Consider the following 13,955-nt stretch of genomic DNA (forward strand, 5'->3'; position numbering starts at 1 on the left):
GTCTCTAAGATGAGCCTCTGAAAAACAGTTAGTATCATATCTACTACTGCACACACCGCTCTTTTTCGATTGAGACAAACATTTCTCTTCTTTTACCCTAGGCTTTTTAGAATGACATTTAAACAATTACCCAATCAAACTTTTGAGGCAAACAGCCAACTATTTACTTCTTATATAAAACTAGAATATTTTCTTTCTTCATATACCTGTTGTTTATTTTTTATTTGTTCTAATTAGTTATACATGACAGCAGAATGCATTTTGATTCATTGTACACAAAGGAGCACAACTTTTCATTTCTCTGGTTGTACACATTGTAGAGTCGCACCCTATGTGCAGTCATACATGTATCTAGGGTAATGATGTCCATCTCATTGCACCATTTTTCCTATTCCCATGCCCCCTCCCCTCCCCTCCCCTCACTCCCCTTTGCCCAAAGTTCTTCCATTGTTCCTATGCCCCCTCCCCACATTGATCAGCATCCACTTATCAGAGAGAACCTTTCATTTTGGGGGATTGGTTTACTTTGCTTAGCATGATGTTCTCCAACTCCACCCATTTACCTGCAAATGCCATAATTTCATTCTTCTTTAAGGCTGAGTAATATTCCATTGTGTATATGTACTACTTTTTCTTAATCCATTCATCTGTTGAAGGGCATAAAGGTTGGTTCCACAGTTTAGCTATTGTGAATTGAGCTGCTATGAATATTGATGTGCCTGTGTTACTATAATATGCTGATTTTAAGTTCTTTGGATATAGACCAAGGAGTGGGATAGCTGGGTCAAATGGTGGTTCCATTCAAAAAAACTAGAATATTTCTAAAGAAGAGAACCAGGATATGAGCAAGTCTAGAAATTCAATGTACAACATGAAGACTATAGGTAATAAAATTGTACTCTATTTAAGACTCATGCTAAATTAGTAGATTTTATAGGTTTGTTTTTGTTTTTGTTTTTGGTACTAGGGATTGAACCCAAGAGAGTTTAACCATTGAGCCACATCTCTAGCCCATATTATATTCTATTTTCAAGGCCCAGTCTTTCTAATTGCTTAGGACCTTGCTAAATTGCTGAGGCTGGCTTCAAACTCAAGATCCTTCTGCCTCAGCCTCCCCAGTCACTGGGATTATAGGTGTACCTGGGTACAAGTTCTTGCCTCAAAAACAACAAAAGTGGGGCTAGGGGTGTAACTTAATGGTAAAATGTTTGTCTAGCATGTGTGAGGTCCAGTGTTCAATCACCAGACACACACACACACACACACACAAACACACACACCTGTATACTCTCTCTTAATTGTAAAATGGTGGATACATTAATTTGTTACACTACAGTAACATTTTTTTATTAGTTAAATGTTTCCCATAACAATATTTTGTATAACCTTAAATACATACAAAAAATTATTTATACATATATATTTTTTTGTTTGTGTGGTTTTTTTTTGTTTGTTTTTGGGGGTACTGGGGATTGAACCCAGGGGTGCTTAGCCACTGAGCCACATCCTCAGACATATATATATATATATATATATATATATATATATATATATATATATATATATATATATATATAGANTATATATATATATATTTAGAGACAGGGTCTCACTGAGTTACTTAGGGCCTCACTAAGTCCTGCCTCAGCCTCCTAAGACTGATTACAGGCATTCACGGCTGTACTCGGCCTATTTATTTGTACAGTTTTGATGCTGAGGATTGAATCTAGGGCTTCTCATATGCTAAGCATATGCTCTACCACTGAGCTATACCCCCAGCCCACATAATTTATTAAAAAAAAGAGATTCAAAAAGAAGAAACAAAATTCACACACACACACACACACACACACCTCCACATATCAGTGCATTTATTTTTTGCAGTGCTGGGGATGGAACCCAGTTGTTTCACATGCCAAGCACATACTCTACCATTGAGCTACATCCTCAGCCCCAATGTATATTTATTTTATTAAATTAGTATTAATATATATGCTCTTTAATAACTTTTTTCTCTTAATGTATGGTGAACATTTTCCTACATCTTTAAATATATTCTTAAAATATGAATTCTACATCCAATTACGCCAGCTCAATACATTGTTGCTGGATGATTTCTAAATACCCAGCACTGAGTGCAGTATTTCCAGAGTCCTGGTTCTCCTACTTCCAAGCTCTTTACCCTTAAATAAGTTACTCAACCTCTATAAGCCCCAATTTCCAGACCTCTAAAATAATGATGATAATATTATCTACTTCAATGCTTATGTGATAATTCAATAAGATAATACATTTAAAGTACTGATCAAGAAGGTTTTTAACAGGTAGTAAACAATACTAAACACCATTGTTAGCATTAGTAATAATCCTGTTAAGTTTGTCTCTACTGTACCTTTTGATGACATGTCATCTTGACCTAACAGGATTATTCCATTTTTGAGTAGGAATCCCCATATTCTTTTTTCTTCTTGGGGGGGAGGGAGGTCATATAGTTTCAGGGCACATTAGCAACTGTGTTTGTTTTCATGTCCATCAATTAGGACAATAGTCTAACTTTAGACACATAGTCTAACTTTACATTTTATCATAGTCATATCCCCTCTATGCCCTAACTAACTTTACATTTTATCATAGTCATATCCCCTCTATGCCCTCCCATCCCAGCCAAACCTATAGAAGCCCTCCAATTCAAACTAACTTTTAGGAAGGGAATATTTTACCTAAGGACTATGAATAGGAAAGTGAAACAATAAACTGAAAAACAATATTTTAAAATTCTTTCATAAAACTGTTACCTTTCCCCACTTTTAGAAGCATTGACACTTAAAAAAAGTGATCTGAAGCTTCCTGGAAAAATAATCAAGATATAAATGAAATACACATTTTAATCTAAACACTGGAAAATGTGCAGAGAGAAATAATGTGGAAATATCACATGTAAATATTGATAATGAATACTCTTTGTATGACTTTTCAAAAGCATCTTACTTAAACTTGGAATGGAACCAACATTTGACTCAACTATCCGACTCCTCAGTTTATACCCAAGGGACTTAAAATCAGCATACTACAGTGGAACTTTAGATTGTGCAGAGGGAGTGAGGGGAGGGGTGGGGCTGTGGGGATGGAAAGACAGTAGAATGAGACAGACATTATTACCCTATATACAATATGATTACACTACTGATGTGACTGCACCATGTACAGCCAGAGGAATGAAAACTTGTGCTCCATTTGTATACAATGTGTCAAAATGCATTCTACTGTTACATGTAACTAATTAGAACAAATGAAAAATTAAATAAAAACACAACTGTAAATATATGCATACACACACCAACATAAAAGTGCTGGAATAAAAACTTGAAAATAAAATGCAAAATGATACAAGTGGTCCAAGTGTTAAGAAAACCTAACAATGTCTTTTTTTATTTATAAAATGTAAGTGGAATAAAACCTACCTGATTATGGGAAAACAAACAAGGAAACAATTTTTAACAATTTCCAATTGTTAAAAAAAAACAAGTGTTGCTAGTGTGCTTTAAATAAAATTTAACAAATAGTATGGTTTTTTAAAAAAATATTTTTTATTTTTCGGCGGACACAACATCTTTATTTGTTTATTTTTATGTGGTGGTGAGGATCCAACCCAGCACCCCGTGCATGCCAGGCGAGCGTGTTACCACTTGAGCCACATCCCCAGCCCACAAATGGTATGTTTTTTGTTTGTTTTTTTAAGAGAGAGACAGCGAGAGAGAGAATTTTAATATTTATTTTCTAGTTTTCGGCGGACACAGCATCTTTGTATGTGGTGCTGAGGATTGAACCTGGGCCGCACGCACGCCAGGCGAGCGCTACCGCTTGAGCCACATCCCCAGCCCCAATGGTATGTTTTTTAAAGAAACATTGAGTACTGTAATTTATAGCATCTAGGTGTCCATCTTGCTTTTTAAATTGAATGGTAAAGCCAGAGATAAGCTGAAAAACCCCATCTTCAGTAGTTTGAGTCTTTAAATCTAGGGTGCATTGGGATGTTTAACTAATGTGAAATACAGAAGTAGGAATATAAAGCAAGCAGCTCATCTAAGAGGGAAAAGGATGCAATATTACAATTCACCATGGGAAATTATTGGGAAAAAAATTTACTATAAGGACAATACAAAACACTTTTTAGACAAAGTCAGTATTAAATTTTGACCTTAAGAAGCACTGCTCCAAGTACAATACTTGCTTTTTTAAGATTCCCAGAATGAAAATGTGTGCTAACCAAGAAGTATAAAAATGGAGATTATTGTCCAATTCATATGCAGATTCTTAAACAAATCAATGAACATAAATTATATCTTATGGGAACTGAAAAACACTATTCCAGGAGGCATTGTTGCAGAATAAGCAATTAACAAATGGTTAAACTTATCAATGGTTGTCTGGAAGCTGAGTTTCTTTAGATAGTTTAAGATACAATCTCCAAGTTTCTAGAAACTTGCAGGCTGGGGGTTCAGCATCTTCAGGAGTGGCTGTTTTAACCCACCTCAGATAGCATGTCCTTGACATTTGTGTATTTGATGTTCAGAAAGTTAGTACCTGTATCATCCAGAGAGCCTGCGCGTGGATGATACAGGCTCTCTGGATGATACAAGTACCAACTTTGTTTTAAGATTGAATGCAGGGGAGACCTTACCCCTGACCTTTGTAGATGGGAAGGCAGCTGATTTATCCAACATCTAACCAAAACAAAAGGCAAGAAATGGGTATGTTTAGGCGTTTTTCTTTAAGTAGTGTTTTTTTTCTTTAGTGTATGAATCAGGATCCAAGAAAAAAATTATTGGCTAGAGTTCACAAACTCCACACGGGTTTAGGAATCTGGTTTGAAGATAATGCAGCCAGATCCAAAACTGGAATTATGCTGCAGAACTGGTCTGATGAGGATACTCTGGCATCACTGGGCTAAGTCACTGTGATTAGCACCTCCAATTTGACCAACATTGGTAAGCCTGTCTTAAGAAATAATTTTCCACTGGTGTCATGCATTTCTGCACATCTTTCAAGTAGAAGCACTTATTGCATTTGTTCAGGATTATCTTTTCAAGGATGTTTGTATAGTAAAAGCCTTAGAAGGTGGAGACACAGTATTTTCCTACAGAGAAAGGGTAGGCATGAGTACTGCCTACAATAAAAGATCCAGGTTCCTCTCCTATAACACACCCACCACACTTTAGACATCTGGCCAGACCCAGTCACATCACTCCCATGCAAACTGGGGTCAAGGGGAATAGGTGTATGCGCTGAGGTCGGCCTTGCTTAATGTACCATGAGTAACAGAGTCTTTGTGTCCCTGACCCGAGGGTCTTATGCTTTTTACCAGCATTTCTAAAACCGGCTACTTCTTAGCCTCCAAGTAGCATAAAATCTCAAACCTTTCACAATCCTTGCACTTTTATGCTAGAACGGTTGCCATAACTACTTTTAGAAACTGGAGGTAGACACCAGAATGGAGTGGCAGAGCCTCAGCTTCTTTTCTTCAGGGTTTCCAATGCTGAGCCCAGGTGTCAGATGCTTCTAATTGTAAAATAACAGACAAATGTCCACTGGGTAGTAGTCTCACTCTGCTTCTTAAATTGACACATAGTAGCAATTTTTAGGACTTCTTCAGAGATTAGTTCCAAAGAAAGGGATCTGTAATATCCCACAGAGACAGGCTTTAAATTTCAGGCTCTGAGCAGAGTTGTTTATGGCATTTCTCAAACATATGCCAGATGGCACTCTCAGTGTTAAATATACTTCTGCTTTCTTCTAACTGAATTGAATGAAGTGTTCATTTATTTGTTTGTTTTTTACTCGTGGCCTGTCCATAGGAGGGGAAATCAACACACATCAGAATCTCTCTAGGAAATGAGAAGGAATCAAACCAGACTCCAGGTTTTACTATCATGCTTTTAAAATAAGATGGTTTCCTATGATGCTGGGGGTGAGTCAGAGCTGGCATGAGGCCCAGCTAAATGTGTCTGGGTCATTCTATTCCCTTAAGAGGGATCCAGTCATCACCACCTGGGAAAACAAGAGGAGAGCGAGACTGAGGATGGGAACTCTTCGAGTTGGTGAGGGAATAGAGAAAGAGCACTTATGGGACAAGGTTCTAGGGGTCACATTTTGGGGAACTAATTATATGTTTAAGTCCTTGTCCTGTAGAAGGCTAGACTTGTGTGTGTGTGTGTAGGTGGGTGGGAGGTTCAATCGCATGTGTGTAGGAGGTTATTTTTAACTTAAGAGCAGCATATGTATGGGAACATATACAGACTATAAATTCAATTAATTAAACTAAAGTGAACACATCTGTGAACTCATAACCCAGATGAAGAAATGGAATATTTCCAACACCCCAGAAATTTTCCTCTCAAGTACTTTCTCTTTATTCCTCAAAAGTAACCATTATAGTAATTTTAGTGTCATGTACTAGTTTGCAATTTCTTAAATTTATTTTTTAAGGGGGCTAAGAACTGGGCACAGGGAATGCATCTGTAATCCCAGCTATATGGGAGGCTGAGGCAGGAAGATCTAGAGTTCAAGACCAGCCTGGGCAATATAGGAAGACTCTGTTTCAGTGAAAAGAAAAAGGGAGGGGGCGGCTAGGAATAGAGCTCAGTGGTAGAGTGCTTGCCTAGCATGAGTGAAGCCCTGGGTTCCACTCCCAACAGGGAAACAGCAAATTAAATCTACCTTAAGTCCCTTCTTGGGAACTTTATGATCCCAAAGAAAATAGAAATATCACTGGTGCCTGTAGAGACAAATATTTTCACAAACATTATCTCTTGTTTGTTCTCTTGAAAACTTATTTATCTTTCCAAAATGTTTCCTATAAGTGCTTTTCTCTCTTCTCCTATTAATGTGAATTCCAACTCCCTTGGAGTTACTATTATTGAGGTTTACCATGTGTATGCTGTTGAACAGTAAAGAAGCTGTTTTTTCTTCTATTAATCTGTCTTTTGAAGTTTTGTTGTAGAGACAAATGAGGCAAGGCACTGAAGGTAACAGGAAACAGTTTTATTTGGCTGCAACCAGGTTCAGAGGGCACAGCTTTTGCTGTAATCAATTAATACCCTGAACCGTGAGTTTTATATCCAGCATGTAAGGGGAGGGGCTCAGAAGTTCACAGTCTGCAGAAGTTCACATAAAAGCAGCTTTTTCTTTCACTGTTTTGGGCAAGTTAACCCTTCAAGGACAATACTTGAGAAGGGGAGAGCTTCTTCTCCCCTTTCTTTCCTCCCCCTGCCAGCTGTCACCATGGAGCCCAATTGTAACTTATCTTAAAAATGTAGACATCTCTGTGAAGCCCAGCTCAAGGCCAGAGGCCTTGTTTGCACATTTCTACAAACTACTCTACTGGATATGTTTGTGAAAAATTAATAAGGGGGTGTCCAGCACCTGGAGTGCTGGTATCTTCCCGGCCAGTGGCCAAGTAAAACAGGACGACACGAAAAAAGGAAGTTTATCTACATGGGACTCTTTTGCAGAGACTCTTTTGCTGACAGTCCTAAAATCAGCCATGGTGAAGAGGGCTTTTCTGTGGAGAAAGGGGGTGCCCTTCAGTTTAATTCACAGGCCCTGGTGACAGAACATAAGAGGACAGAGGAATAGAGGAAATATTTTTTTCTTCCCTTAATTACTGCATTTCTGTCTGTGCTATGTTCATAAGGATGAGACTTTTCCCCCCTTAAGAACCAATTTCACGCTGGGGATATAGCTCAGTTGGTAGAGTGCTTGCCTCACATGCACAAGGTCCTGGGTTCAATCCCCAGTACCACCAAAAAAAAAAAAAAAAAGAACCAATTTCACTTCCTGGGGGAGCAATGTCACCCCCACTGAGAATGTTTGATTTAAAATAAGAAAAAAAAAACCCAAATATTGATAGTTAAGGAATAAAATTGTAGTGTCTAGGAAATTTAGTAAGTCAAAATCCTAGAATCAACCATTCAAACATAAGCCTGTTCATGCTCTTATTTCACAGATTTCTTATCATAAGGGATCTTTTAGACTTCATGCCCACAATCCTAATGAATATGAAACCCTGGCCTCCAAAGCATTCATCAGAAAGTGAGTGTAGCTATTGAAAGAGTAGGAGTGATAAGGTAGAGGGTATTATTTGTTCTACAACTTCATTCATTTTATGTGAAAAATCTTCAGAATCTCAAATTCAAATACATTTAAATACAAGTGTAAAACTGTATGTGAAGCCAGATAAAAATGTTAAATTTGTCACTGTACTACTTCTTTTCCAGGCTTTTGTGTGGGAAAGATAAAAATATCATCTTTACTCAAAGTGGCCCTAGACCTCCAGCTTCAGAATCATCTGGAAAGCTTAATACACACAGGTCTTCAGGTCCTCACCTAAAGACTCTAGCTCACTGCCTCTGTGAGTGTGGGAATTTACATTTAAGCAGGCTCCCAAGTTATTCTCAAGTACATTACATAAAGAAAAATGTGATACTAAGGCCATGACAGAGAAAATGCATAGAGGGACTGTGTGTGCCAGACACCAAGAGTGCCTGCATATCCCAAGGAAGGGGAAATCAACCAATACCAATTTATTTAGTCTTGTGTGTGTGTGTGTGTGTGTGTGTGTGTGTGTGTGTGTGTGTATGTGGTATCAGGGATTAAACCAAGGGCACTTAACCACTGAGTCATATCCCCAGCCCTTTTTACATTTTTTATTTTGCAATAGAGTCTCACTAAGCTGCTTAGGGTCTCACTAAGTTGCTGAGGCTGTTTTGAACTTGTGATCCTTCTGCCTCAGCTTCCCAAGCCGCTGAGGTTACAGATGCATCCACCATGCCTGGCTTCAAAGTCTTAAAAAGTATGGCTCAGACTACTTACAATTTGATTTAAAAAAAATAGAGTGTGATTTTTTAAAATATATTTTAAAACTTATGTAGAATCCTTGTATGTCACAGCTTCATTAATCTCTTTAAACAATGCATCATATATGTGGCTTGAATCATAACTGTGGATGTAAGAAATATAAAATAGGGGAGGGGGGAAAGACTAAGAACATTGAAATCAACTTCTGCAAGTTAGTATGCAAGCATCTCCATAAAGTGGTAGGCCATGAATGAAGCGCAGGTTTCTGGCATGTAAGTCTGTTACAAGCTGTGTAGTTCTTAGCATTTTGAAAGCAATTTTAAAGTCAACATGTTAAGATGTACCATTTCAGATTAGTGAGTAGTCTGTTTACTTCTTGTGATGGGTTTGTAATTGATAGAAGAAAAGAAAGAACATTTTGATTTCATAGAGTGGTACATGATACAACTTCTTATTCAAGGATAAATGCTTGGTTGGAAAGACCTGGGCCTAGCCAAGAACTGGGGAAGTAGGTCAGCTTCTAAGAGGAAGGACAGGAATTCGGCCAACTACAGGATGACAGACATGACCTTAATAACAATTTAATTGGAAAAAGAAAAAGAAAAAAGCATATGCAAGGCTTGGATTCAATCCCCAGGACTGTAAAAAATAAAATAAAACAAGAAGAAGAAATTTGAAAAGAAAACTCCTTTCCCCATTCACCAAACAATTCTTTATGATAATACAGATCAAAAAAAGTGACAAACTCTGCCAAAACTTGAGACTGTATTTTACAAATCAGAGTGTAATATAATATAATAAACGGTAAGGCTCTACCAGAGAATTGACATACATTATCTCTTTTTTTTTTTTCAGGCTTAAAAGGCAGCAGGACTAAAAGCACATTATTGTGCAAAGTATAAAGTAGGCAGCCTCTTCATCCTAGGTCAAAGTAGTAAGCTCACACCTGAACACTATGGTTTGTCTCATACTGTGAAACTGGCTTTACTACAAAATAGGAAGAGGCTTACAATTAAAGTCTTCCAGCAGATCCCTGAGTCACAGGAAGAGTAGTAGACAGTTTGCAGAAGTAGGTGACTATTTCCAGAAATAGTCGCTCAATGCAACAGGATTTATCAGTAATAGAGTTACTTCCTAGCTTTTTTCTTCGTTTTTTTTTTTTTTTTTTTTTAAGTAACAAGAAATATAAATGAACTCCCTTGTCTCAGGTATGTTAGGACATCTCAAAAATTAGGAAACATAAATCATAGCATTCCAATGACCAGGGAACCTTGAGTATGACATTTACTCTCTATGTTTCCATTAAAACATGTGATGACAACTAATGCTGTAAGTACACAGTAGGTGATGACACAAAAGTAGAACACACCAAGGAATTAAGTGTTGCATAAGTGCTAAGCAATTAAATGACCTATTTTACATTTAAACTCACAACATGGATATTTTCGTTTTAGGAGCTGGCTGACACCAGTTACCCCTGCATTATCAAAACTTTCTTATTTACTAGGAAAATTCAAAATTGATTTCAAATTCGACGAGATTTTTTTTCAAGTTTGGGAATGTTAAAGTAATACTACATTAAAGTGGAGACCAGGCCTGAAGAATCCCTGAACAGACAAAGCCAGCTAGGCCTCATGAGTGACCTTAATCTTGCCTAGTTTACAAACAAAAGCACAACTTAACTGGGGCTCTTTCTTGTACATTCTTATATTAAAGAAAAAATGAAATTTAAGGTTAGCCCAATCATAAACTACCAGATAACCAGAGACTAGAATAGACCAAGTGAGGCAAGGGCATAACCAATTTTTTGCTTTACTTCCATGTTTACCCCTGGAAAGACTTCGCCTTGCATTCCCTCTCAGGACCTCCAGAACCACTTCCGGTTTGGAGCTGCCCAATTTATGGATCACTGTTGGCTCAAATGAACTATTTAAACATTTTATGGAGCCTCAGTATGTCTTTGAAAAAGAGTAAAGCTTCTATATTAGTGTAAAGAAACAATTATCATTGCAATTTGGCCTCTGAATTCTGTATTTAATTTAAGTTAACAAAATAATAGCATTCACAAGCAAGAGAATTATGGAAAGAGATGGAAAACATAGAGATGAGAAAAAAAAGACTGTTCCATTTCTTATACAGAGGATTATTAATCTATTATTAATGACTAAAAATTATAATCTCAAGTGTAATTTCTGCTCTAAAGCCCAGAATCAAATAACAAGCTTCCTATTGGAATTCCCACTCACCTATGTCCTTTAAACAAAATTTGTAAATCTGAACTGGTCCTCTCCCTAGCCCTTCCCTGATCTTGCTCCTCAGTGTTTTTCATTTCTGTGAAAAGAATAAAAATCTATCAAAATTCCCAGCCAGACATATGCACACAATTCTTGCTCTCTTTCCCATATCCTCTTTTTTAGCGGAGGTGGGAGATGTGGGGGGTCGAGGGGGTGTAGAGGGTCGAAGGGTGTTGGGGGTTGCGGGGCATGGCAGAGGGGTGTTGATGATCCAACACAGGACCTTGCACATGGTATTCAAGTACACTACCACTGAGCTACATCCCTAGCCCTCTCATGTGTCTTAGATGCATAATTCCTATTATTTTTAGCTCCTAAACATCTCCAGAGTACTGTGTTAGTTAGGATCCAGAAAAGAAAAGCACACTAGTTATTGAAACCAAATGAATTTAATATAAGGAATTGGTAAGTAGATATTGGAGGACTGAAAAACACAGACAGCACCAGGGTAAAGGGTAGAATCGCAGCAGCTACCACCAGGGATTGGAGTTAACAGAACTGAGAAAAGGGCCCTGAAATTCTGGGACTCAAGCCTTTATATCCTGGCTGCTGTTGGAACCTCAGAATCTCCAGGGAGGAGTTCCCTATATGGGGTTGAGTGAGTGACAGCTGGGGCTGCCCCCCCTGAAGGGTATGAGCAGGCTGGTTCTGGGTGTGTGGCAAAAAGCTGGACTCATTCCTGTTTCTAGGATGAAGGGCCATTGCCAGGATAATGCTGATAGGATCAGAAAACACATAGGAATGAGTATGTGTCTCTTCCTCTTTAGCTTTATGATTTCAGGGGGTAGGAGTGAGGGAGGCACTGGAGCTTTCAGAGCACCAATGTCAGTATCACAGAATGAAAGATGATACAAAGGTGCATTTGATGGTAGGAAATAATAGCCAATAACTCATTGTCAATAAAGTCAGTTATTTCTACCTTCTAAGCTCTAGCGCTCGTCGTATTCTCTCAATCCTTGTGGCTGCTCTCCTGATTTGGGTTACTGTGATCTCTCAGTTGGCCTAATGCATTCATGCACCTACTAATTGATCTGGGTGCTTCCTTTTGCCTATGTTGAATTCACCATTTACATAACAGACAGATTGACCTTTGTTCTCTAAGTAAAATTCTAATCATGACAATTTCTTAGTTAAATCCCGCCAATGGGGCCATTAAACAATATTTGAGGGTGGAGATTTCAGGATAAAGCACTGAGTTTCTGTGTAGGACACTCAGCCTGATAAGCTCTACTGAACCCTTATTGAAGGAAGTTTTAGGAACAGACCCTACAGGAGCCAGTCATTCTTCACTGAGAACTGGATGCTGGTCAGCTGAGTTTGGCCACATCTATAGCCAGGATCAAATGAATGTTGACATTAATTCTTTTTTTTTTTTAAAGAGAGAGGTGAGAGAGAGAGAGAGAGAGAGAGAGAGAGAGAGAATTTTGATATTTATTTTTTATTTTTTGGCAGACACAACATCTTTGTTTGTATGTGGTGCTGAGGATCGAACTCGGGCCGCACGCATGCCAGGCGAGTGCACTACCACTTGAGCCACATCCCCAGCCCGACATTAATTCTTGACAGAAGACATTCATGTGTGAAAGTAATTTCCTAGAAGTTCTTTTTCCTGATTTGTCTTTGTAATTATAGGCTCAATTTGCTAGAGAGTGTATCCTGAATGCTTTTTTATAAATGATTTGTTCAGCTGGGCGTAGTGGTGCATGCCTATAATCCCAGCAGCTCAGAAAGCTGAGGCAGGAAGATCACCAGTTAAAAGCCAGCCTCAGCAACTTAGTGAGGCCCCAAGTAACTCAATGAGACCTTGTCTCTAGATAAAATGTAAAAAAAAAAAAAAGGTCTGGGAATATGTCTCAGTGGTTAAGTGGCCCTGGGTTCCAATCCTGGTACAAAAACAAACAAACAAACCCCCCCCAAAAACTGATTATCAGAATTTTTTTCAGAAATATTTCACTATACTCCATTCTAACATTCTATAATTATCAAGCACTCTTCCTTCAGCTCTACTTCACCTGTTGGCTTAGACCAGAGTTTTACACTAGTTTGGAATGAACAATTCTTTGCTGTGAGAATTCATCCTGTGTACTGTAAGATGTTGAGCAGCATTACGAGGCCTTTCCCCACTGAGATATCAGTAGCAAGCTCCCATGCCTAGTTGTGACCACCAAAAGTCTCTCCAGACATTGTCAAATCTTGAGTCTCAATTAAACAACACATTTTTTTTTTTAGTATAACTATGTCCCATTCAGTATTGCAGATATGTATCTGAAATTCCAGTAAAACTGAACTTTCTGTATTTTTCTTTGCTACATCCAAAAGTCTACTTGGGGGCAAGAATACCCCTGGTTCATACTCTCTGGTTTAGAATAAATGCAAGAGTTTTATCAATTGCAATGAGAAAATTTGCCCTTTTTTGGTTTATTTTTAGTTAATCCTACATTGAAACACTTAATCTTTTGTCATTATAATGAGTTTTGTTCCCTTAGAACTAGATGACATTAAGGAAGACATGCAGAATCTAATTAAACAAATTGTGATCCTGATAGAAAACTAAAGAAACCTTCGGCTCAGTGTTCACCCAAGGAGTACTGGGCAAGGAGAAGCAGCTGGTAGCAATCTTAGCAAAAAGGCTGTGAGGATGAAGAATTCTGTCCACACAGGTTAGTTCAAAGAGGCCACAGGGGTTTCTTTTTATGCAAAAGATTTGCATCAGAGAGTGAAGTACCTAGGAAGACCAATGTTTTTCTAAGTCCATTGGAAGACACTGAAATGTGTTAGGAAACTAAGGAAATGCACAAGCAAACC

General features: G+C 38.1%; 1 non-coding gene across 1 annotated transcript; it reads left to right on the forward strand.

Annotated features, from left to right (window-relative positions):
• Positions 1–7,731: 7,731 nt before the first annotated feature.
• Positions 7,732–7,804, forward strand: Trnav-cac. The gene has a single exon. It is a non-coding gene; the product is annotated as a tRNA-Val (tRNA).
• The last annotated feature ends 6,151 nt before the right edge of the window (positions 7,805–13,955 follow it).

Source organism: Marmota marmota, unplaced genomic scaffold, assembly GCF_001458135.2.
Source record: "Marmota marmota marmota unplaced genomic scaffold, marMar, whole genome shotgun sequence".
Lineage (NCBI taxonomy): Eukaryota > Metazoa > Chordata > Mammalia > Rodentia > Sciuridae > Marmota > Marmota marmota.